Genomic DNA, 25,600 nt, shown 5'->3' with positions numbered 1-25,600 from the left:
GATATGTTTTAGCCATTCTCAGCAAGCTATAATTTGGCTAGGAAATACAAAACAAAATCTGCTTCTACTTTAGCCTCACTAGCCTTTGACAACATAAATCTCTGTCTCTAGCACTCTGGGGCATGAATGACATCTGGGAATTAATATACCCTTTGATGTTAAAAGCAATTGCTCTTCACATTCACATCCAGCTTTGAACTCAAATAAACATATGACAAACATATTTTTCTCTCAGCTGTATCTTCGAAATAATCAGAGGTAAGAGTCCAAAGGAGGATGTAACCAGCAGTCTCTGAGTGACTAGAATGGACACTTTCAAATAATTTTAAGGGACTGATCTTCTCTAGTTCTTTCTTGCTTTTGTCCCTTCCATGACCCAGATAATGTATTGAAACATTTACCAACTTCTAAAGCATTCCAGATTTCCACTATAAACCCAATCTATACCCTTGGGTCCCGCATCCAATGCCGAAAATGACCTATTAGCTTTTACCCAGTTACAGGTGCCGCAGTTCAGTTCAAGTAAACTGTGTAAAAGTCCAGGGCTTCGAACTAGCTCATTCTGGTTTGACCCTCTGCTGGTAACTTGCAGACACGCTGTTTTAGAATCTATACATTTAAGAAGACCCCCGGATCTATAAGAATCTCCTGAGGATCTTTTTAAAATACAGACTGATTCAGCTTATCTGGGGTGGTAATATAGATTTTCAGCCCAGAGTCAAACCAGAATGATTTATTTTGAAGCCCTGGAAATTCCTACACTTCTGTAAAACAAGTACCCAAATTTGGCTTTCATTTACAAGATGCTGATTTATTCACATGAGCCAGGTCTCCAATATAATGACACTCCTAAGATTCTACTTTCTTACTCTTACAATCAATGGACAACTTGGATGCAAATCCTTAGTTTAAAATATTTAACAATAAACAATACTCTATAACCTTGCCAAACCTATGCCCCTTTTGGATGATCATTAAAAATTTACACATTGACTTAATGTAATATAAGGTATGTCTTATGAGAAATAGGGAAAGATCCCCATTAACCTTTTTTTTTTTTTCCCCAGGAGTGTTGGAACTTAAGGGATGGCATAGTGGTTACTCGTTGGGCTGTTCTAAAGGCCAGCAGTTCGAAACCACCAGCCACTCCTCAGGAGAAGCATGGGGCTTACTACTCCCACCATGAGTTACAGTCTCAGAAACTCACAGGGGCAGTGTTACCCAGCCCTATACGGTGGCTATGAGTTGGCACCGACTTGACGGCAGTGAGTTTATTAGAGTTTAAATTCTGAGTACCTTGGTTTGCAAAAGGCTATGAACGGCAGCGACAGCCCAAAGACCATTTGCACAGTCCCCACATAGATGAATGTTTCTGATCATTAACCAAGGATGTAGATAACCTTGCCCTCAGGCAGAAAGCCTTGGAGAGTGGATTGCCTCCATCTTTCTCTGGCCAGCCCAGGGAGGGGCCGTTCTCTCTTAGGGGCTTGCCTAGGTGTGTCCTTGATGGAGGTCTCTGTCTCGGGGACAGTCCAGGGGGTTGAAAAGTCAGGAGTCATCCATCCCCTATTACAGGGATGTCAAACTCAATGAAAACATGGGCCATTTGGTGCAACAGGCAAGAGTCACACGGGCCACATCACATGTACAAATTTTGTTAAATTTATATTTTGAAGTGAGGATTCGTGAATATGCATAGGATAATTAAAATACTATATAATTGCTTCTATTTAAACAATCATTTTATTTAATGTATTTATAAAACTAAAATTATTCTTTTTCACCAGAAACTTGCCAGCACTTTCCTCCTACTAGTTTTCACTTACCTCTTATGTTGTGACCAGAAAATACAACAAAGTAACTAATAAAAAACACAAAATGTTGGACAGCTGACAAATGTGATGCACAATCGTAATGGCTTCCCTCTAAAAATGTGAACGAGCGCTGCCACTAGGTATGATTCCTAACAGCACAGCATAGAGGGCTCTTTTTAACCTTTTTGCTATTAGGATCTGTCTACATTACGTGACACTGAGAATGGCAGATGTATTGCTTCCAAAGGTCGCTGAACTGAGTCAGCGCATTTATACAGGTCCACAGGCCCCCCGGAAAAGGCACTGGGCCACGTGTATACTTGTCTTCAGTAGTTAAAGGGTTAATGAGGCAATTGTGTATAAGGTATTGCCTCAATCTCCCCTAAGCGCTATTTTCTTCATAACAATTTTTTTCTATTTTCATTTTATTTCAGAGCATCGCAGGCCACAAAATATTACCTCGGGGGGCCGCATGCAGCCTGCCAGTTTGACACCCCTGCCCTATCAATTTAGTCTTGACTGACTTGGGCCGAAGGCTCTGGACCGATCCGTATGTGTCCCAATTGTGGTCCTGTCCCTGCTTCTCTATCTGTAGTCCTACCTGTAACTGTGATGTACTGATCTGCCACCAATCAAGCCTGCCCCAACGCTATTTAAATTTCATGTCTCAATTGTGAACCTTCGGATGCCATTTCAACCTCGGGTTGGTGGCCTCTGTCATCCGAATGATGATGTGTCTGTTTCTTTGTGTTGTGTTTGTCTCTTTAAAACTTAATAAATGTTCTCTTTAAATTATATTTCGGAAGGGGCTCTCTTTGTACCCTAAAGCAGACATCTATCACTTACATGCATCCACATAATTACCACCATAATCAAGATATCGGACCCTTTCCCATCAACTCCCAAGTTCCGTCAAGCCCCTCTGTCACCATCCTGCCCCCCACACACACACACCCTAGCCACAAGCAGCCCTCATTTGTTTTCTGTCAAGAGAAATGTGACTCCTCTCGGCTAGCCTAGAAATGAAAGAAACCCCACAGGACACACCCCTTCGTGTGTGGCTTCTTCCACACACTCAGAATGTTCCTGAGATTCCTCCAAGTTGTCAGTTCTAGTAGTAATCAATCTGTTACTTTTTAATTGTTGAGCACCATTCCATTGGATGGATACCCCATAGTTTACAGTGTCCATCACTGGCTGGTAACATTTGGTTGTTTCTGGCTTATTTATTTGCTTTTGCTGGGATGACTAGCGCTGCTATGGACAGTCAACTCCAAGTCTTGGGGTGGACATGGGTGTTTGTTGCCCTTGGGAAAGCATCTAGGAGGACGAGCGCTGAGGTCACACGGCAAGTGTATGCGCCTAAGAATTTGACTCATAGTCCTTCCAGGTGATTATTTTGGCCTCCCAAATATAACACTTTACTACAGAAATTAACAGACTTTTCCTCCTTCTTCTCTGCCTCACAGATGTTAATATGCTCTTTGCCATCTCCCTGGAAGTTCAGTGTACTGGAACCATCCTATAACGAGGTTAAAGAATAGCTGGCATACAGAGGATTTTAGGTGTTTCGATATAAAATCCAGAACTAATTGGAGGGCGGGTTCTGAGCCCTATGGAGGTACCATAGGCTAAAATACCAGGGGACACATATATAAACCTTTCTAAACCCTCTTATATTCTTTTCACTATATTTTTCAGCCTATGGCACCTACACGGGGCTCTGAAACCTCCCTTCAATGAATTCTGGATTTTATACTGAAAAAAAAAAACCAGGGAAAAAAAAAAAAAACCTTCCAAAAAGGGTTAAAAGGAGCCTTGGTGGCATAGGGTTACCAGATGGACTGCTAACCAAAGGTCAACAGTTCAAAACCACCAGCCACTAGCTTTCTACTCCTATAGAGAGTTCCAGTCTCAGAAACCCAAGGGGGCAATTCTACCCTGTCCTATTAGGGTTGCTATGAGCCAACATTGACTCAATGGCAGTGAGTTTGCTTTTTCTTTTTGTTTTTCAACAAGCTTTTTATAGGCAGCATATTTTCCCATATATTTTTCAAGGATCCTCTCCAGGAAAGACAGCAGCACCCCATTCTGCTGCCACCTTTCATGAGGCCAATCCCCGTAACTGCTGGAGGGATCCAGTAGGCTACCCAATCACCGAAGGCTGAACAGAAAGGAGCTCTATTATCTCTTGCAGCTCTTCTGACTAGCATCTTTCCCCGTGATCTGCATAGACCAAGTCTTGCAGTAAAGCAGGACATCAAGGGTTGAAAGAAATGCTTTGATTCAATGATTCATTCCAGACTGGAAATGTAAAACTACCACATTTAAAGAAATGAACTGGTCATTTCTTTACAACATTTTTTGGTCTGACTCATAAATAAAGGCAAAGTCTGTTATGAATATGAAATACTAAAACCCACAAAACTTTTATTGTCAAATAATCTTTGCCCTCTTCCGGCCATTAGAGTGAGTGTCTATGTGTTAGGCAGCAAGAAACAGGGCCAGAGGGCTGTCCCTCTCCATGCCTGAAGGACCCTCTACAGGAAGTTGGTAGAGAACCAGGTGAGCCTTAGCCAGTCCAAAAAACTACTGGGCATGTGCCAATTCAAGCCCAAGCCAGGTGAGTGGTATACCTGGTGGCCCAAACTAGGCCCAGGTGGGCTTAATTCAGCCAATGGGGTCAACCAAATACCTTCGGCCACGTTTCCCAGCCACAGCCCTCACTCAAATACCTTGACTGTGAGACCACTGCCCCTTCTTCGTCGTCCTTGGGCTCCTGTCCTGTGCCTGATGGGCCATGCTGCGGTCTCTTTGGCCTCAAGCTACCATGTGTGGGTGTGCAGCCCCAGGAGGTTGCCTGGGTTCAGTGGTCAGCCCTAGCGCAGTTTACATGCGGGTTGGCACACTTCCCTAAAATAGCGTGTACTCTTTTGTGACTGTAAAACCTGAAACGTCCTCCATCCTTTATAAACACCCACTTGAATCACAAACCAGCCTTTGGTATGACTCCTTTCTTGTGCGAAGCCAAGAACCAAGGTATTTCCAACCCGAGAAATCTAACACATGTATTCAAAATGCTATCAATTTTCTGTAAAAGTGGTTCTAGTTCTCCACTTCTCTACCATCCTTTGCGGCTCCACTAGTCATGTATATGGGGCCTATTTTCCCACCTCTTAAATCAAGGCTGGTCTGTGACTTGATTTAGTAGCAAGCTGTGCTAGAAATGATGGTGTTTTGGTTTCTCTCTCTTTCTGTACTTTGCTACTGCCATGTGAAATAAATAGTCCACATTGCCTGCCAGGGGACAAAAGACCCTGAGAGAAGAAAGGAGCCATCCCAGCTGCAGGGGCAGTGGATTGTTTACTGTGGCCTTTCTAGAAAAAGTCTCTAACTCCCACCAAAGGACCTCCTCCATGGGTATGAAAAGAAAGGGGTGGGGGATACTGTTGACAGGATTCACCCTAAGTAACTGTGAATAGGATCCGCTGGAATGTCATCCTGCTGGGTATAAAAGGAGCCCTCAGAGAATCAGGAAGAAAGATCTCTACCTGCAAGAGCCAGGAGCAGAGTGCATCCTGCAGAGCCAAGATTCCTGTACAGTGAACCTCCTACCTTTAGAAGCTTCAGTGGAGGAGCGGCAGAACCTGAGGCCAGAGCATGAAAGAGACCGATGGACTTCCCAGCCCATGGAGTAGGTGAAATTGACTGCTTTTGGACAGAAGGCTGACTTGTGGAATGGAGTACTCCCCTGGGCAATTAACTTGGGGAGCTGGGTTTGCTAACCCTCAGAGATGCATGCCCTTTGGGTATTTATTAGCAGCCCTGAGACAACTCTGTAACATGCCCAAAAGACAGCTGTATCCTGAGCATTTATCACTCGCATCACAACCTGTCAACTTCCTTAACAAGCCCTGTCTTCATTAATATTGCCTGTGAGTTCTGTGCTGCCATTGCAGCATATATTAGAATGTAAAGGAAACATTGGATAGTTTTGTCCGAGATAACTCAGACCACCCTAGATGCGACACCCCTCCGCATACACAGCAACTGGCCAGGGACAATCAAGTGACCAGACTGCCTACTAAATTCTTTTTAGCCTCTTTATTGAAATAGTTATAAAGTAAAAGCTAACTGGTATATTGAGCAGATGAGGAGTTATTTTCTTTCCCATTACGAGTCTCAAATTATATCTACAGGTTCTGAGTCCAGGACTTTTCCTCCTCCTTCAAAGCCGTAAGTTCAGACTCATTTTCTTTCTCTCACTTCCGACTTTATCTACACTGTATATGACCGGTATATATCTTTGCCTTCCACGCAGCCGATGGAAACAGATTTTCCAGCATTTCCTCCCTAGTTAGCACTCTGCTCGTTCCTTTCTTAAGTCTGAAAAAGATCACATGTATGCGGATGTGATTCTAAGAAGAACTAATGCATTTGGATTGTGGTGTTAGCTAAGAAAACTGAACATACCACGGATTGCCAGCAGAACAAATCTGAGAGACAACATGGTCAGAATATACTCCTTGTAAGTCAAGATGGCAAGAATTTCATTTCACATACTATAAACATTATCATGTCCCTGGAGAAGGGCATCGTGCTTGGTAAAGTACAGAGTTAGCAAAAAAAAATAATAGTAAAGAAAACGCTCCATGAGTTGGACTGACACAGTGGCTGAAACTAACGCCAATTGAGAAGATGGTGCAGGACCAGGCAGCGTTTCATTTTGTTGTACACAGAGTTGTTGAGTTAAAATTGACCCAACAGTACTTAACAACAACAAACTCAAACTACCCATTTTTAGTATTTAAAGACTTGGAAATATACCCATTCTCCCCATAGACCTGGTTAGATTCTAAAGACCAGGGCCCAGGGTAAAAATCAGTGTTATGTGAAAATTGAGGCTTTTTTTGGCTTGAGATCAACAGTCCACTTTTAAAAAAATTTAGAAACTATCATAGAAATAACAGCTAAAATGATTCACCACTGTGATAAATCCAGATTATTCCTGTGCATGCAAGAGGCTTGGAGGAGACAAGGCTGGATTAAGTTGGGCTGTGTCACTGGAAGGCCTCCCACATAAACCACTGCACTTTCTATCTGTGCTGGGTCGAAGCCCACCCCTGAAAGCCCTAAGTTCAGGACCAGGAACCTGCAATGGCCCTTACGTCTGGTGAGTCACCAAGGCTGGGGGGTTCCTGTCGGGCTCTGGCTGCCTGCCCTCAACAAGGCAGGGTTTCAGGCTCAGTGTGTGGGTGCATGTGTTTGTGCTACAGCTGTAATTTCTTTAGGGTATATACCGAGTCAAAGGATTGCTGGGCCATGTGGTACTTCTATTCCCAGTTGACTAAAGAAGTGCCAGACTGTTTTCTACGGAGGTTTTACAGGCTCACCGGCAGTACTTTGCGGTTCTAATCTCTCTGCGCCCTTTCTAGACTTTGTTATTTTCCATTCTGTTCTGTTTGTTTTTAACTTTGCTATCGATGCTGGCGTGAGGTAGTATTTACATTTGCATCTCTCAGATGGCTAGTGATCTCAAGCATTGCTTCATATATTTATTGGATGTCTTCTTTGGTGAGATGTCTGTTCATGTCCTCTGCTAATTTCTAACTGGATCATTTGCCCTTTAATTTGGTTGAGGTACTGCAATTTTCTACAGATTTTAAAGACTAATCTCTTTTCCAATATATCATTGCCAATTTTCCTCCTGTCTATAGGTTCTTCTTTACTTGCTTGAGGAAGACTTTTGAAACATAGTGTCTTATTTTCAGGAGGTTCCCAGTCATCAATTTTGGCTTCTGTTGTGTTCATTTCCTATATAAGGACACTTAAGTCTGTCCCTATTTTTTAATTGATTTCCTTTATAGTTCTAGGGTTTACATTTAGGTATTAAATCCATCTTGAGTTTATTTTAGTATATGGAGTGAGGTATGGCTCCTGTTTCATTCTTCTGAAAATGGTAATCCAACATTTCCAGCACTATTTGTTTTGAAGAGACTCTTCCTTATTTAATGTTTTTCAGCCTTTTGTCTACAATTTATTGTCTAGAGCAGCGGTTCTCAACCTGCGGGTCGTGACCCCTTTGGGGGCTGAACAACCCTTTCACAGGGGACGCCCAATTCCTAACAGCAGCAAAATTGCAATTATGACTTAGCAACAAAAATAATTTTATGGTTGGGGGGGGTCACCACAACATGATGTATTAAAGGGTTGCAGCATTAAGAAGGTTGAGAACCACTGGTCTAGAGGGAAGGATTTATTTCTTGGTTCTATTTTCTTCCACTGATCTATTGTGGTGTCACTACCAACTTTGAGGTTGGGAAGTGAAAGGCCTCCTACTTTGTTCTTTTTAAGTAGTGATTTGCTTATCTTGATTAAGTTGGCAATTGATTTTCCCATTTCTTTAAAAGTGAGGCTGGGATCTGGATTGGAATTGCATTATATTTATAGATTATGCTTTAGTAGTACTGACATTTTCACAATGTTAAGGCTTCCTATTCATTAACATAAAATACTCTTTCAATTATGTAGGTTCCCTATAGTAGTGCTTCATGGTTTTCTTTGTGCAAGTTTCTCTAAGATTATTCCTAAATATTTCACCTTTTGTGTGGATATTGGAAATAACATTATGTTCTTGATTTCCTCTTCAGCGTTTTCTTCCTTTGTATACATGAAACTGATTGATTTTTGTATGTTGCCAACGCTTCCAATTATTTCCAACACTTTCCTTGTTGAGTCTTTGCAGTTTTCTATGCACAGAATCATATCATTTGCAATTTCTATTCTGCCAATTTGGATGCCGTTGATTTTGTTATATAATCCAAACTCATTGCCACTGGGTCAGTTGTAGCTCACAGTGACCCTATGGAGTAGGGTAGAACTATCCCTGTGGGTTTCAAGATTGTAACTCTTTACAGAAGTAGGAAGTCTAATCTTCCTCCATTGGCTGGTGGTTTCAAACTGCTGGCCCTGTGGTTATCAGCCCAACACATAATCACTACACCACCAGGACTCGCTAAGTTTCCCCTCACAATTTCAAGTAAGAGTGGTGATAAAGGGTACCCTTATCTAGATCCTGTTTGCAATGGGAATACTTTCACTTTCTCCCTGTTGAGTGAGGTGTTGGCTGCTGCTTTTTTGTTTATGACATTTATTATGTTGGTTATTTCCCCTTTTACATTTACAAAGGGTTGCTCTGTGGTCTAACATATGGTCTGGTATGGGGAAGATTCCACCTGCACTGGAAAAACATGTATATTGTGTTGTTGTTGGGTGGAGTGCTCTATCTATGTCTCAGAGGTGAGGTTGATTGTGTTTCGTTATTCTGCGTCTTTACTGTGTTTCTTTAATGTTGTTCGATCTGTCCTGAATAGTGGTGTATTGAAGGCTGCTACTATTTTGTAGTCTTTTCTATTTCTCTCTTCAACCCTCTTAAGAGTTTAATTAACGTATTTTGAGGGTCTTTCTTTCATTGGGTGCAGATATATTTATTCTGGTTATATCTTCTTGTTTAGTTTCCCTTTAATAAATATGCAATGCCCCTTTGTGCCTCCCTTGATGGATTTTGCCTTCAAGTGTATTTTATTACATATTTCTACAGCTGCTCCCCACCCCTTGATTACCACACGCTTGATATTTTTTCAATTCTTTGATTTTTTTTTTTTAGTTCACATTTGTCTTTGTGTCTAACGTGTGTTTCTGGCAAGCAGCATATTGATGAATCCTGTTTTCTTGTCCATTTTAGTACTCTCTGTCTCTTGACTGGTGCACTTAATCCATTTATATTCAGTGACATTACTGACATGTATGTTTATTGCTATCATTTTGCTGAGTCTGCACATGTGGTGTGTTTGGTTTCTGTTTTGCAAATTTCTGTGTTGAATTCTTTTTGTTCCTTTTCTTTGCTGTAATTTTACTTTTAATTAGATTTTTGTGATTTTTAAAATTTTTGGGTGGCATATTCCCATTTTCTTTGAATCACTGTTTTATTATCTTCTTCTCAAGTTTAAGGTATGTTTGAACGACTTGACTTTTTTTCCATTCGGATGCTCTGCAGCTCCAGGATTCCCTCGGTTTTCCTTGTAATTGTCTACAGCGGGAAATGTTATCTCAAGCTCCCTATTTTCAGTCTTGTAAGCTTGTTCTTCTTGTATCTATTGTATGATAAAAGGTCTTACAGATCACACCACATGGAACATGCTTGACATCAGAGTAGGACAGATCAAGGGTATTGTAGCTCACACCAGTTTACTTACAAATGACAGATTTATCAGATCCCATTATGGGGGATGATTACATTTTTATATAACTATCAAATTACATTATTGCATAAATATCACATCCCAGAGAATTATAGCCCAACCAAGTTGACACATATTTTGATGGGAGGCAGAATTCAATACACAACACTTGTGTTATAGTCTTCTTCCAAATAAGAGCACAGTATTATTTTACTGCTTACATAACTGAAGTAAACAGTTCATGTACTAGAAAACAGGCATGAAACAAAGAACAATGGCTAGTGTAGCAGCACATGAGAAGGTTGTGCACTTTCTGTTCCTCTAAAGGGTCGTGGAACATGGTCCCTTAGAAGTCTGATAAGCAGCTTTACCACAACTTCCTGGAGCCTGGATTTATTTTAAATACCACCAATGCTCTTCTTATCAATGTGTCTAAGGGATGCCCTCAAACATGAGAAGCCTAAAATAACCTCCACACAATCAATTGTCTATTCGTGGTTTGACTTCATGGTTATCCCACAGTGCAATATCACAATTCAAAACTCAGTCCATAATAAAGACACAACAAATGCAGAGAGAGAAACAAGAAGAAGCTGCATGGGTCTTCAATTAAGACTGAAGCCACTGTGAAGGGTGGAAATAAGCACCAGGAAAATCAGAAGCTCTACTGAATGCAGAAGGGAAGAAAAGAAATAGTGTGAACACCTTAAAAGGAAGTGTTTCAGATATAGGTAGCTTCATACCAGAAATGCAGCATGTGTGCAGTCTAGAAAGGTAATTCTGTCAAGTCCCAGTGATCAGAGCCTCATTAGGTAGGAGGACATAAACTTAAGGCCAGCCACGTCCTAGACCTCTTCAATGTCAAGTCTTTTGTAAAACCATGGTCCTTTTACATCTTACAGAACAATGAGTAGCGACTACAAAGGCGGTGGGGGGGGGGGAAGGAAGGCTGGTTAACTATAAGTATGTTTGAGCACCATGAACCAGCCGTGTTTTATATGCGCACTTTGGGCAAAGCAAAAGAAAAGACAACGGAAATGAAGACACCATGGACTTAGGACAGGTCCTATATACATAATGCCTTGAAAATACTCGTAACAAACTAATGAAATGGTTCATTTCACGGGTATGCAAGCCAAGGCTCCACATGTTAGTTAGTGCTCAAATTCTTCCTGCCACATGACTGACGATGCATCCAGCCAGGTGAGAAATTGTAAAAGGTATGTCACAGTTTTGCAAGAAAATGCTCCTCGTTGGAAGGAAGTGGGTTTGACTTCTAAGTGTCTATGAACTTCATCAGATCTTGAACTTACCTATCTGACCACCCCCCTCTGTGAGTCTGTTGTGCTCTGGTGGCATGCATGTTGCGGGAAGTTAGGGAACTAGTCTTTCAAATATCAGCAAGGTTACCCGTAGTGGATAAGTTTCATCACAGCTTCCAGTCTAAGAGAGATTAACAAGAAAGACCGGGTAAGAAACTTCCAAAAACTAACTAATGGAAGCCTTATAGATCACAAATAAAATTTGTGGGAGTGCTGGAAGATGAGTCCCCCAGTTTAGAAGACACTTCACAATAGACACAATGGACTGAAACATACCAACAGCCATTAAGACGTGTGCAGGTCTAAGCAAGGTTTCATTCTGTTTCATAGATAGTTGCCATGATTTGGGGCCGACTCAACAGCAACTAACAAGAAAAACAAAATACTTCAAAGGCAAAAGGAACCCCACCTATCTAAATTCTAGACCTCTGTATTTTGCCTGTGGAATACGAAGCACACTACCATTGTCAGCAGTTCCTTGCGGTTTATTTTTATGAAAGGATGGCTTCCTCCCAGCTACCTGACCGCTCACTGCAAAACCACGAGTCCTCCAGCCACGCAGGAGGGGTCAGTAGCCCCTGACCCAGTACAGCCACTCAAGTCTTCCTCAAGTTGTCCTCTTCCTGCTTTTACGACACCTGATTCCCCCACAGGCCACACGATATGGAGCAAATGGAAGCAGCTGATCTGGGAGATCTTTGTAGCCAAGGTCACTGGCTGCTTCCTCTCCTGGGAGGGTTTATTTTAGTCCCTCTCCTCAGCAAGCTGCCCTTACCCACCTGAGAATGCCAAAGACAGAAAGACAGTGACTGTCTGCATTTCACAAAAGAAGCTAAGAAGGTCTCAGATCATACTTTCCACTGATCATTAAATTGAAAAAGGCCAAAAGGAGGGCTCAAGGAAAGTCACTGAATTCTTTTATTATCTTCTTCCCTGTCTAGAGAAACAGATTTTTCACAAACCAAGTATTTCCAGTTTGGGGGAGTCAGAATCATATTTTGCATCTAGACAAGACCTGGAAAGTCCAACACAAAATGGGAGTTTGTGGAACATGTGAGGGGACAAAAGTCCTGTCTTTGGAATGAAAAGCTCTTGTTGTCACCATGTGCCCTGGGAAAGCGCACAAACACCACTTTAATACAGCAATCACGTACACAGGAGCGTGCTCAAGTGCAACACGGCAGACGCCTAGGCAGGAGAAACTCAAATATCGGAGGGGCGTCAGCAAGGCTGGAAAATCCCTTAGTTCCAGTATCCCCCCAACCTTTTGAGGTTCCTTTGTGAGGGCAACCACTAGAAACTTTGGATTTCCTTTCTGTAATGGACTATTAGAAGTTTTCAAACCAAAAGGGGGAATTAAAGCAGGGACAGGTAATATCGTTAATGCAAACTTTTAAAAAGCTGGACTGAAAAACAAGACAAGTTTTTCAAGCATTTCCTAGAAAAGAAAAGGGACTTTTTGGGTTTTTATTCAAATATTTCACATTTTAATTTTATAAGGATTGCTTTTCTTCTCCAAAATAAAGGTGAAAGTATTTATTTTGTTTGTTTTTGTATGTTTACTAAAGGGGGTGCTCCTATGCCCACAGTTCAGAGCTCTAGTGCACACTGGTTATGGGCTGCCAACGCAAGGTCAGCCGTTCGAAACCACCAGTCACTCCACGGGCAAAAGGTGCTTTCTACTCCCATAGTTAGTCTGGAAACTCACCAGGTAAACTCACCAGGGCAGTCCTACCCTGTCCAATAAGGTCACTATGAGTCAGAATGGATACAAAGCCATGCTTTTGTTTGATGGTATATAATTAGTGCTTTACTATATATACTTCCTTCTCTGAATATCTAGTTCCTTATCTAGCTCTTTACTCATACATTTAAGCCATCTTGTTTTTAAAATGCATTTCAAAGTAAATAAGTGGTAGAAATAAGTACATTTCACCTTTTCATTCTTCCATTCACAGCAATTTAATCTCTAGCAGGGGAAGGCTGTGAATCTGTAAGAAGATGGGCTGTAAGAAAAGTAATGCTTCAGGGCTCCAGTTGAGGTAAAAATGAGCTCCTGGCAGGGACGGAGGCCTTCCTGTGAGGAAAGCAGAGTGTTGAACACAACACTGACCTTTCAGGAAAGGTCTCTCGAAAGTCATGTTGTGGCCTACACCCTTCCTTCTCCCTCCGAATTAACTTACAACAAGAGGGTCAGCTGGCCTTGAAAGAGCAAGAGAAGAGCAACAGAGAGTACCCTGGATCTGTAAAGATTGTTGGAGGAAACTTGATGCTGGTCAAAGAGAAGAATTCTCTCTCCTGGGCCCCTTTTTCTGAGGGGAACAATCCTTAGGTGGTCAACTTGTGCGCTTTTGAGTAGTAAAGGCGTAGGAACTCCCCCCCCCCCCACACACACACCTTTTTGTCAATGCTTTTCTATCACTTCTCAATTTCTCCAGAGATAAAAGGACGTGGGCATTTGGGGTTCGAGCTCACCTACAAGTACACCCGGGTCTCGGGATCTGTGACCATCTGAAGAGTTACCAATAGCAAGCCCGCCGCCGGCTGCTCCAGATTCTTGCTCTTCCACCTTCAATGACCACTTCAATGCAAGCGCCTGAGATGCCCCAAGCCAGAACCACAAAGCCAAGCCCTTTACAAACCATCGGTTAAAAAGGTAACTGCTGCTGTTTCATGCCACTCTTTTTAGGGGGATTTCTTACACAGCACCAGATAACCACGACCGACCCCAACCCAAACGTACAGTCATACCTCATTTCAAATGCAGCAAATCTAAGTCTGAGTTTATTGTCTACCTGTCTAAGAACGACCTTTCTCAACATGGACTTGGCACTTGAGTGTTATCAGTTTATATGAAAGTACTCAAAAAGTTCTAGATCCTCCATCACCCTCCATATAGATATACCTATCTAAAATCTTTCTGTATTCTACCTCAAGACCTCTTCTAAAAAGTGAATTCCGGATTATTCTTTTCATTAAAGTACCAGTGACATCCCAGTTACCAAACCCAATCATTTAAATCATAATCCTTATTTATTCCAGATCATGGTAAACCTACCCGACAGAGTAGAAAAGATGGACAGGCTCCAAATAGGCGGTCTAATCTTCTCCTGTAGATCTGCGGCTGTGTCTGGCAGCCTGGTGCTCAACCCATCGTGCCACCATGGCCTCCAGGGCAGTAAGTGGCTCATCAGACAGATGGCCTTGTTTTCTTTACCAAAAAAGGGTTATCAAGTTGGCAGAAGCACTGAGAATATCTCTTTTCTCAACAGAGGGTAGGCCCCCATACCAGAATTTCCTAAGGTATTCTAAATTTGCACTGGCCAATCCAGTGGCACTGGCAAAGGAATATTTGAGTACTCACCTCAATTGAAATGAATTGAAAGTAGAAAGCACACACCAGATTGTGTGTGTGTAAAATACCTCATAGTACCAAATAAGTGTCTAGTTGATTAAATCTTGAAATGATATGATGGGTTAAACCTGCTATTAACATTAATTTCAGCTGTTTCTTTTTGCTTTTTCAATGACATGAGTTTAAAATGCATACAAGACCCACATGATATTTGCATTGCACACTGGGGCTCTAGGAGAACAATAGGACCACTGTGAATGTTTGTGTTATATTGAATTGAAACTGCTTAAAGAAACACCATACCAAATTTTTATATATAAAATATTTATAAGAAAAAGGTGAAACATTTGGAAATAAAATAAGGAAGAAGAATAAAAATTATAGTAGGAATGCTTAGAAATACTTCTACCAAAAATAACCACCAGTCATATAATCTCTTGCTTCTTTTTTGGGCACATCCTATCTAGTACTGCATTTTTCTAAGGAAAATTGTGAACTTTCAGATTTTGTTTTTCTTACACAAATAACTAATATGTGTATAAATATAACTATACAACTAAATATATGTAGAAATTCTACTGACAATTACATAAATGGCTCTGCTAATATGGCAATCACTTTACAAATTATATATTTGAAAGAATTAAAATCCACTGCCATTGAGTCTATTTCAATTCATAGTGACCCTAAAGGTCAAAGCTGATTTGCTCCCTAGCATTTCTGAGGCTGCAAATCTTTACAAGATCAGAAAGCTTCATCCTACCCCCTTGGAGTGGCTGGGTGGGTCTGAACAGCTAACCTAGTGGTTACCAGCCCAATGCCAGGACTCTCATTAGGAGGAAGAGGTTACTCTATTATCAGAGAAGGAATTGAAATTTAAACACCTTCTCAAAGTGTTCAACTTACAGTATATACTTGTGTATAAGCCAAGTTTTTCAGCACATTTTTAATGCAATTTTGTAGTAAAATTAGATTCCTCGGCTTACACTTGAGTGGATATGGGGTACATTAGGAAATGGCCATAGTAATAAGCATGTGCCTGCAGGAGAAGTGAAAAGGCACACTGCTTACTACCTTCAACAAGCTCAGTGTCCCCAGCACCCACAAGATTTATTTTAACACTTCAGTATGCCCATCTCCCAGTCTTTGTGTGCTTTGAGGCAAGACACTCATAATATGTCTTTAGAATGACATGCTTCGATCACTGGAGCAGTTTCGCCTACTGGTACAGAGAGCAGGCGGGGCTGACAGTCTACCAGGTGGCAGTCATTAGTCAACTAAAGCATGGACGTGAAGGCCAGCTCCCTGGCCTTGAGGAGGCACAAACTCTGAAAATATTCCAGATTCCCCTAGGATCGCATGGAGAGAGGAACTTTCCTGGATCATTCCCAGTTAGGTTTCTTTCTCCTGTCCCCACCCCGACCCCAATGACTATTTTCACGTGGAAGCACTGCCTTAATAAGTCACTTGGCACAGGATCCTCATTCTAGAGTCTGCTTCTGGGGAATCCAACATAAGACACTTGGCATGTAAGAATGTGCTCCAAGAAAATACAAAACCACTTCTACCATGGATAAGGGTTTTTATAATGCTTAAAGTGAAATAATCACAGCATCCATACTTTAATAAACAAGAAGTATACTTTTTCTGAAAGAGCAACATAGCAGACCTAGAACATAGGTTTGAGATCTAGAAAAGAGATGCGGACAGCCGGCACAAATACTTATGTGTGTATGACTGTATGTAAGTATATACATATATCGGGGGCTTCAAAAAGTTTGTGGGAAAAAATCCATTACCTTATACTAGTGTATACTAGTATATAAGCTGAGTTTTTCAGCACATTTTTAATGCAGTTTCTGTGGTAAAATTGGGTGTGTCGGCTGATATTCGAATTGGCTTTTACTCAAGTATATACGGTAACCTTTAATGCCATTCTTTTATGAGCTCTTTCCTGGAAGCCCCCTCATATCTTCAGATGTCAGAAGTCAGGATAACATGCAAAGTTATAAAACAAAATCAGAAGAAAAATAAGTTAACATTAAACCTTGGTGTACAGTGTACTTCTAAAATTGTTGATACTACTTTGATAAATTTTTCATAGAATGTTAATAAAAATAATTCAAAATCATTCCGAAAAGAAGAAAGCAACCTAGCTATTGGTAAACTTAGTAGTATTACTTTCAGCCCCAAATAGCCCATGGGAGAAGTTACCAAGGGTGCAGTTTTCTTTCTTTTAGTGAAACTGGAAGAAACTTTTTGGTGTAATTACACTAACTTCTAGTTTATTCTGGAACCAGAAATAGGATTCTAAGCATAGTCTAAGATTTAAGAATGGTGTAACTAGACTAACTTCCAGCCATTCTGGAACTAGAAATGTAAAGATGAGAATAACTCATCTAAGAATCATCATTTTGTTGTCTACATGAAAATTTTTGCATCAAGGAGCTTTGCTTCTTAACAGTGATAAAAATCTCATTGGATGTGCCACAAATATATAAAAAGTTAAGTTTCACGTCATGATATTATGGCAAGAGTTACAGTATATTCTGTGGACAGCAGGTATGTTCTTTTATGTCTATGATGTACACAGAATATACTTTGACTAATCAAGGCTGCAAGTATGGGAAAACACAGTAGACAGTTTAGAAAACCAAGAAGAGTTTAGTGTCCAGGTTGCACATGTCTAGTTCCAATTTTCTTTTCTTTTTTTAACCAGGAAGTTAAATTTTTATTTGTTGGGTACAAGTGAGGTAGCACAGGGCTACCAAGGCCTTCATGAATGCAGGGCCCGCCACTTGTCCAAGGGGCCACGGTTAGGGATGTATTTGACTCCACAGCCATCTGGGATGAGGCCACCATATCCTCAAACTCATCAGCATTAAACTTGGTGAAGCCCCACTTCTTGGAGATGTGGATCTTCTGGCACCCAGGGAACTTGAACTTGGCTCTGCGTAAGGCCTCAATCACATGCTCCTTGTTTTGAAGCTTGGTGCGGATGGACATGATAACCTGGCCAATGTGGACTCTAGCCACCGTGCCTTGAGGTTTCCCAAAAGCACCTCGCATCCCAGTTTGGAGCCTAGTTTAGGGAGAGCAGAAATTAGCCAGGCCAGAGGCATTGAAAAGCAGCAAAAGGTTGTCTCCAAGGTCCCTTAGGGCAGCCTATACATACCAATAGGCTGCATACACTACCGAGGAGGCTTGCTGTTTGCAGCCATTGTCTAGTTCCAATTTTCAATAGAGGAAGACATTATTTCAAGAAATCAGACTTTAGCACATGAGAAGTCAAAAAGTATTGCTATGGGGAGGTGCTACTAAAAATGGGTCCTCACATGATTTGGCATTTTCAATGTTAAGTGAACATCTTGGTTTCAGCAAGCTTCCAGATCTACGTGTGCCAACAGTTCTTATACAAAAATTACCTGACTCAAGGAAATGAAGTTTCTTTCACTTTGTTAATCAAGATGGAAGCTAATGAAGATAATTTTATGAGAAAATGTAACCAGAGATGAGTCTCAGGTTTACTAATATGATCCAGAGATCAAGTTCCAATCGAAACAGTGGTTTTCCCAAGGACTTGGTGGGCCTGTTACATTCAAGGCAGAGGTCAGCTCAGGATGTGGCAGCCTGCTCATTCCAAGAGGGCAGCATGCACTCTCTTACAAGAATTTCAATGGATAACCTTACTCCAACTTTCCCCCATCTTTCCCCTTCAGAGTTTTTGTTCCCCAAACTCAGTATCGAAAAGGAACAAGATTTGTGTTTTTTAAGGATGCCCAAACTGTCATTCTTACATAAATCAAAGAGCACAAATGGGGGTGGGGTGGGGGAGAAGGGTTAGTGATAAAAGCAATGCCTTCAGTAGCACATAGACCTAGATGAAGGAAAAAACTATTGTGGAGAAACAATAACTTCACACTTTTATGTTTTGGTTTAATAAATGTTTCTATGATATTATGGAAATACATATCTAATAGTTTTATTGGCATGTAATTCACATATCATTCAATTTAATCATAAGAAGAGATGTGTAATCATCACCACAATTGATTTCAGAACCTACTATTCCCGTACTCATTGTTAACTCCTCATGTCCACCCAACCTCCCTGCCAGGCCCCTAGGTAATTATTAATCCAATGACTGTAACTATAGATTTACCTAACCTGGATTTCTCATACAGAAATCCATACAAAACAAACAGGCAGCAAACAAAAAAACCCACAAGAACAAAAGAAGAAAACTTTAATCAAAAAGAAAGCAGAAAATCCTAAAACTGAAATAACTTTGAAATGGGTCAAAGGGTTGATCAATGATGTTAGTACATTTTGACCTAACTACATCTGCCACTATCAGCTTTACCATGCTCTCTGATAATAAGGCGATGCACATCCCTGGACTATGGCCAGAGGGAAGGGGATTTACAAATGGATTTTGGGCTTCCACTGTCATCCATAACCTTCTGCAAATTGGATGTTCAGAATTTAAACTCCTTCAAATTTGGATTTTATTATTTACAATCCTTGAATCACCCAGGCTTTTATGCTTGTTAGATGTGAAATGAGTTGACACCTCACTTAGATGGCTGCTGTTTGAAGATAATCCTTTACGACCCCAGACACTAGCCTTTCTGAGAACCAGGCACCATCTGGTTTCTTCACCACACTTTGTCACAATACTTTTTGACTTAACCTTGTATGCACATAAAAAATTTTTTTAAAGACCTCACATTTCAAAATATCTCAAATTTGAGAGTGCTAGAGGCAAAATGTTTTTATTTTTAGAGGAACGGAGGGAAGCATAGAAACCATTCTGTCTGGGAAGAGAAAATGAATAAATCAAATGAAATCCCGGTGCTAATCCGATCAGATAACATTAGGTGTCATGGTGGGAAAAGAGCCGTGTATTATATGTGCTACCCTAGGGCCTGGGGCCAAAGCTTTCATTAAATCAAGGGCACAACAATTATACCACTTAATATGAAAAAAAATGTGATCTTTGCACTTAAAATATTAAATAAATAACTTCTAAGCTATTTCTTTTTTTGACTCTTAAATCAGAGTTCATATTCACTAAGCAAATCCTTTTGCATACAAAACGGATTAAAAAATGACCTATTTAAGGCTATGCAATGAAAGGACAGCTTACAGAAATATATAAGGAACAGTATGTGTGTCTATACAGTCTTAAGGCCCTACAGAATAATTCAGTTTGTTTGTCTACTAAGACATAGTTCATGAGTCATCCTTGGGAGCAGTAAAATATAGTTCATGTGACTAAAAGTAGGTAGGATAGTCAATAATAAATCTACTTTCTTGATATTCTGTGTCATCATTATGTACTGATTACTGGGAGAAGTGTCAGGTTGTGCGTCTCTTCCTTCCCTGCACAGAAAAGCTGGAAGAAAACCATGCACTGCCAAGAGATAATGTGATGCGGCACATGACCTGCATCACGCTGAAGAAAGCAGCACTGGATTTAAATGCCTGGGCCCTAGAGTTCAACTATTTGAAGAGATAGGGCAGTAGCTCGTTATCTTTTCCATGTGAGCACTCTAAAATGATTTACTGTATATACTCTTGTATAAGCTGAGTTTTTCAACACATTTTTAATGCAGTTTTTGTGGTAAAATTAGGTGCCTCGGCTGATACTCGGTTTGGCTTACGCTCGAGTATATATGGTATTGTTCTCAGAGTAGCGTTACTCAACCTGTGGGTCGCGACCCCTTGGGGGTCAAATGACCCTTTCCATAACAGTAACAAAATTATAGTTATGAAGTAGCAACGAAAATAGTTTTATGGTTGGGGGGTCACAACATGAGGGACTGTATTAAAGAGTCATGGCATTAGGAAAGTTGAAAACCACTGCCCTAGAGTAAATGACGCTACTTAATCCCCACCTCCTTTTATTAAACTGAAAACAGCAATTTGATAAAGGCATCAGAAAAGAACAGTGTCTTTCACACTCGCTAAGATTCTGACTCTAGAATAAGCTTCGGCAAGTTGTCTGTAATTTTTAAAAGAAGACATTTCCGGTTTCCCTTTGAGCTTTCAAACCATGTCCATACAGGTTTGCAGAATGGAGCTTCAAGAGAGGATGGGGAGACTTTATTCATATCACCCTCATAGATCATTCCCATTAAATGAGAGCATTTTAGTGAAGGTGAGCACAGTTTTGATGTTTCAGGACACTGGAAATACGCTAAAATTTTGTATAAGATTGAAAACTAATCATATACATTTCAGAAAAATGGCCAACAGATCCGGTTTTCAACATTTCCTATTTTTTTGTTTTGTTTCTGTTTGTTCATATTGGAGCTTATCTGACGTATGTGGTCACTTGGGGTGACTCTCTTTAAATTCTGTTCTATGATTTTTAGAATATGAAACCCAAGATCGATGAACCCATAGAGACTGCAAGTAGAATAAGGGGTTCTTGGCAGCACTGGGGACACTAAAGAGAGCTGATGTCAAGGAGTTCAAGAAGGAATATTTTACAACTGATTGTGGTAGCAATTGTACAATACTGCTTGATGTGACTAAACTATGGAACGGTATGATTACCTGTGTAAGCTCCCAATAAAATGGTTTGAAATTTTAAAAAAGTTAAGTGAAATGAGAATCAAACAAACAAATGAAAACAAGGGCCAAGAATAGTAGATACTTGAATAATAACTAATGCTTTATAAATGCAGGCCATACCACCACAGACATGAAGTAGAAAATCAAGAACAGGCTAACACACAGAAGGTTGGTAGCAGGATGAAGAAATTCCACTTTAGAAAATGCTGGTAGATTATGCTTGGTGGTCTTCCATAGCATGAAAACATTTGGGAATACATATTGAGAGAGGAGCAACATCATGCTTAATGAAGAGATCCATCTTACAGACCCATCGGTAGTCATGCCTCACTGCAGGCAGCTGGGTACTCACCAGGGGGATCGGGAACCAGGGCAAATGATGCCTACTTCAGTCAAGCTTGCAGTGCTGCCCTGTGTAAAGCAAGCAGACACAGGAAAGAGCAATCAATATTCAGGACTTCAGAGTTCTCAAAAGTGGAAAGAGCCCTTTACATTTCAAAATCAGAATCTATAATTAAAAAATACACCAGAAAAAAACACATCAATACTTTACTAAGCTGATGACCAAAGTTTTAAATACTGCTATATCCAATCTACAGGGGATATATGCCTAAACTAGTAATCTATGACTAAGCCTCTTAGTCTGTCAAAACAATTAAGTAATAATTGAACAGCAAGGTTATCTAAAATATTCTAGAAGCATGAATTGTCTTTTTAAGAATAATACTATGATGTCCATAGATGAACATTAATTTAAAAAAAGGACTTTCAAAGATTAGTGCTGATTAAAAAGGATTTACAATGAAAATGAGTCTGCATCCTGTCATTTATCAACATCGTTAGGTCATGTGAACATTAACACATGCAAAATTGAGAATGAGCACATCAGATCATAAAATAATGACTACATCATTATATATCTGATTGATATGACAATTAAATGATGGGGTAGGAGATCAGGTGTGCAGGCATTTCCCCCCCTGAGGGTGATCAGTTGCCAGGCTGCACTAGCCCTACTCCCTGCTGCTAGAGACAATGGGTTACCTCTCTCTGAAGCTTGGGACCATCAGCTTGGTTCCTGTAAGAGGGGTTTGCACCCTACTGTTAATGGTTCCTATAGAGACCCAGAGACCACCCCCTAGACCACCCTCTCATTGCTGTGTAACCTATAGTGCAGCTCCTCCCTGTGACATATGTCTCTACCTGTAATTAGTGGGCTGGCATGCCCCCAAAAGTTATATAGGCGGGCGAGTCAGCAATATAGGGGGTCCTGGGACTCTCTCTGACTCTGAGCTCCTTGCTGCTCACTCCCTGGTCACTCCCCTCTCCCTAGTTCTCTTACCCTCCTTCCCTTCCCCCTCTCTCCACGTGAACCACCAAGCTGGGCTGAGGTGAGCAATGGTACCATGTAACATGTCTGACTGTATTATTGTATTATCTCTTATGCTCTCAATGACTTTAATATAATGTTTATATATCTCAACCGTACAATTGTGCATTACTGAACCCAGAAGTAGTATTACTGAACCAGTGAGTTCAAGCAGCGGGTGGGGCTGGCCCCGCACTCCCCAGCGCCAATTTTTTAATTTAATACTACAACATGACCGCCAAATCACATCATTAAATAACCACTAAGATACATCATTACATAACTGCCAAACCATCAGGAATCATGACTCAGCTGACACACAACCTTAACCACCACAGCATTACTCTCACCTCTCATGTCTTGCTTCGCACCCTCAGCAGTTGTTACCGCCAGGCAGGTGGCTAATGTGAAAAACAGTCCAATACTAGAATATTTCCTATTGCTGTAAGTGTAAAATAATATTTCAGGTACTCAGGGAGTCAACAAAGGAGGACAAGGTGCACTTACAAAAAGCCGAACATTTGGCTGCTAACAAAAAGGGGAGCTGGAAGCACCCTCTCCCCCACCCAGTGCTTCCAGAACACAGAAGGCCTGGAGAACTCCTTCTGGAACGTTTACAGCCAGGAAAACCCATGGAGAACAAGTTGGAACTAGTTTGATCGCATCCAACAATTGCAAAGTCATTATTTCAGATCTATGTTTTCTTATTATCTTTGTTAATAAATCATTTATGTAGATGCGGGAATTGCATTGTAGGATCAACCAGCCTTTGGGGTGCACTTGGCTCACCAACCTTCGGGGGAGCAGAGTGAAATAACTAGCTGCCCTACCCAGGGACTCCTTGCCAGTGCAATGAGGGTGGAGAAGAGCTCGAATGCAGATCTGAATGACACAAGCAGGAGGAAGCCCAGTCGCAGTTCAGAAGAAAGCGGAGGCTGTGAACTTTGAAACTCTTGGAAGATGAGGTCAGTAGTTGTGCATGGAGCAATCTACAGCAGAGTCTCGTAGGAAGACCCCAGTTACAATGGCACACTGCAATCTAAGACCGAACCCATGTTTTAAAGGTGCAAACCTGGAACTAGATGGACTAATGTGAAAAGGCACTCGGGTCCTAGGATTACTTTAAAAAAATTATGTAATGCAGTAATAAACCCAGAATGATTTCAATGGGTTAAAACAAACACCACTAAATTAGATAGCACACCTAGATGTGGGGAGAGAAAAACTCTGGAGAGGAGTTATCTGTGGGACCCAGAATTGAAAGGAGAGGAAAAGGGGCCTTTGGACTTTGTGCCATGTCATAATGTAACGCCTTACCATGAAATTATTTTTATCACTCAAATTGAAGGGATAAAACTCAAACTCACCCCCAACTGTATAGACGGAATTGTCCTATTTCATATACACTTCAGTTGGAAATAACTAAGTCCTGGTGGCAGTAGAGGTTCCGTGTTAGGCTGCTAACCACAAGGTCAGCAGTTCGAAGTCACCAGCCTCTCTACAGAAGAAGGATTAGGCTTTCTACTTCTATAGATAGTAGCACTCTCAGAAACGCAAAGAGGCTGTTTCACCCTGTCCCACAGGGTCCCTATCAGTGGGAATGACTCAATGGGAGTGAGTGAATGAGCATGGGAGACATATTTATCATATGAAATTTCACTATTTTAGTGACTATCTATGATTCAAGTTCTAGGTATAGATTGCATCATCAAATTTAATTCATGTAAAACTAAAAATATATACACTGTACGTATTTGTAATATTTGTTAAAAGAGGAAACTGAGAAGTGAGACGAATAATCAAGAAGCACTCAAGGCTGGCATTCAAACCCAGGAATCATGACCGATGATTAGCTCCTGTGTTACTACCTCTTCCACAGCATTTGGCTTATATTTACACTGATGTATTAATATGAGACAGTAAATTTCACCAGGACAGGATTACATATGCATTGAAAACCATTATATACATCTCTGGGCCCTAACATAGTGTACACCATAAAGTAAATACTTCAGTAAATGTTTGTGGAATGGATGATTAATTAGCTAATTAATTAATGGGACCACCTAGAGGTAGAATTTAAACTACATGATTGTTTTGGGTCTCTTGGGCCTATAAAACATGCCGAGTTCCCCAAAAATGCTCACTGATTAATGATCACACCATGCCCCGCATTTTGAGAAACCACTTGCTGTCTAAGTCTTTTGTAACCAAAGATTAAAAAGAAAAAAAAAGGGGGGCCACGTGGTTTTGCTTCCCTTCTGTCATCCCCTAGTGGCCATCCAGCACCCAAGTCTGCCCTGAACCACAGACTTATAATTACATGCCTGGCTACAGAAGCACTGGGACATGTGAATGTTAACATCCTTCATGGCAAAGAGGTGAGGCAGTACGGGCCGCAATCACCAGCTATTATTACCTATCATACATTGTAAGTAACATATTAAACTGAGTTGGTGGTGTGACTCAAAGCCTAAACATACCAACGTTTTCATTCTAATATTACTACACTGGTCTTGTTGTTAGGTACCATTGAGTTGATTCCAAATCACAGTGATTCTATGTACAATAGAACTAAATGCTGGCTGGTCTTGGGCAATCCTCACAATCAATCGTTGAGGGTGTGGATTACAGCAAACTGTGGATACCACTTCAGAACCCTTTTCCTGTTCATGTGGAACCTGAACCCGGACCAAGAGGCAGATGTGTGAACAGAACAAAGGGACACTTTGCACAGTTTAAGATCAGGAAAAGTGTCCTTTCACCAAACTTCTTGAATCTGTATGCTGAGCAAATAATCTCAGAAGCTGGACTGTACGAAGACGTGTGTGGCATTAGGACTGGGTGAAGGCTAATTAACAACCTGCAACATGCAGATGACACAACCTTGATGCCTAAACGTGAGGAGGACTTGACGC

At 40.9% G+C, this 25,600-nt stretch overlaps 1 protein-coding gene and 1 pseudogene across 4 annotated transcripts in view; both read right to left on the bottom strand.

Annotated features, from left to right (window-relative positions):
* Positions 1–25,600, bottom strand: part of PLCB4 (phospholipase C beta 4) — a 422,814-nt gene that overhangs the window by 261,309 nt on the left and 135,905 nt on the right. For all 4 annotated transcript variants that reach the window (XM_045295217.1, XM_004698161.2, XM_045295218.1 and 1 more), the window contains exon 2: positions 21,666–21,724. The gene's annotated coding sequence lies outside the window, so the exon portion shown is untranslated. The remainder of the gene's footprint in view (positions 1–21,665; positions 21,725–25,600) is intronic.
* LOC115871367 lies at positions 17,869–17,975 on the bottom strand (annotated as a pseudogene).

The sequence above is a fragment of the Echinops telfairi genome, unplaced genomic scaffold (genome assembly GCF_000313985.2).
Source record: "Echinops telfairi isolate 266 unplaced genomic scaffold, ASM31398v2 ScPeMD7_5592;HRSCAF=6446, whole genome shotgun sequence".
Lineage (NCBI taxonomy): Eukaryota > Metazoa > Chordata > Mammalia > Afrosoricida > Tenrecidae > Echinops > Echinops telfairi.
Note: the sequence above shows the minus strand (reverse complement) of the source record. Positions and strands in the feature narration are given on the sequence as shown.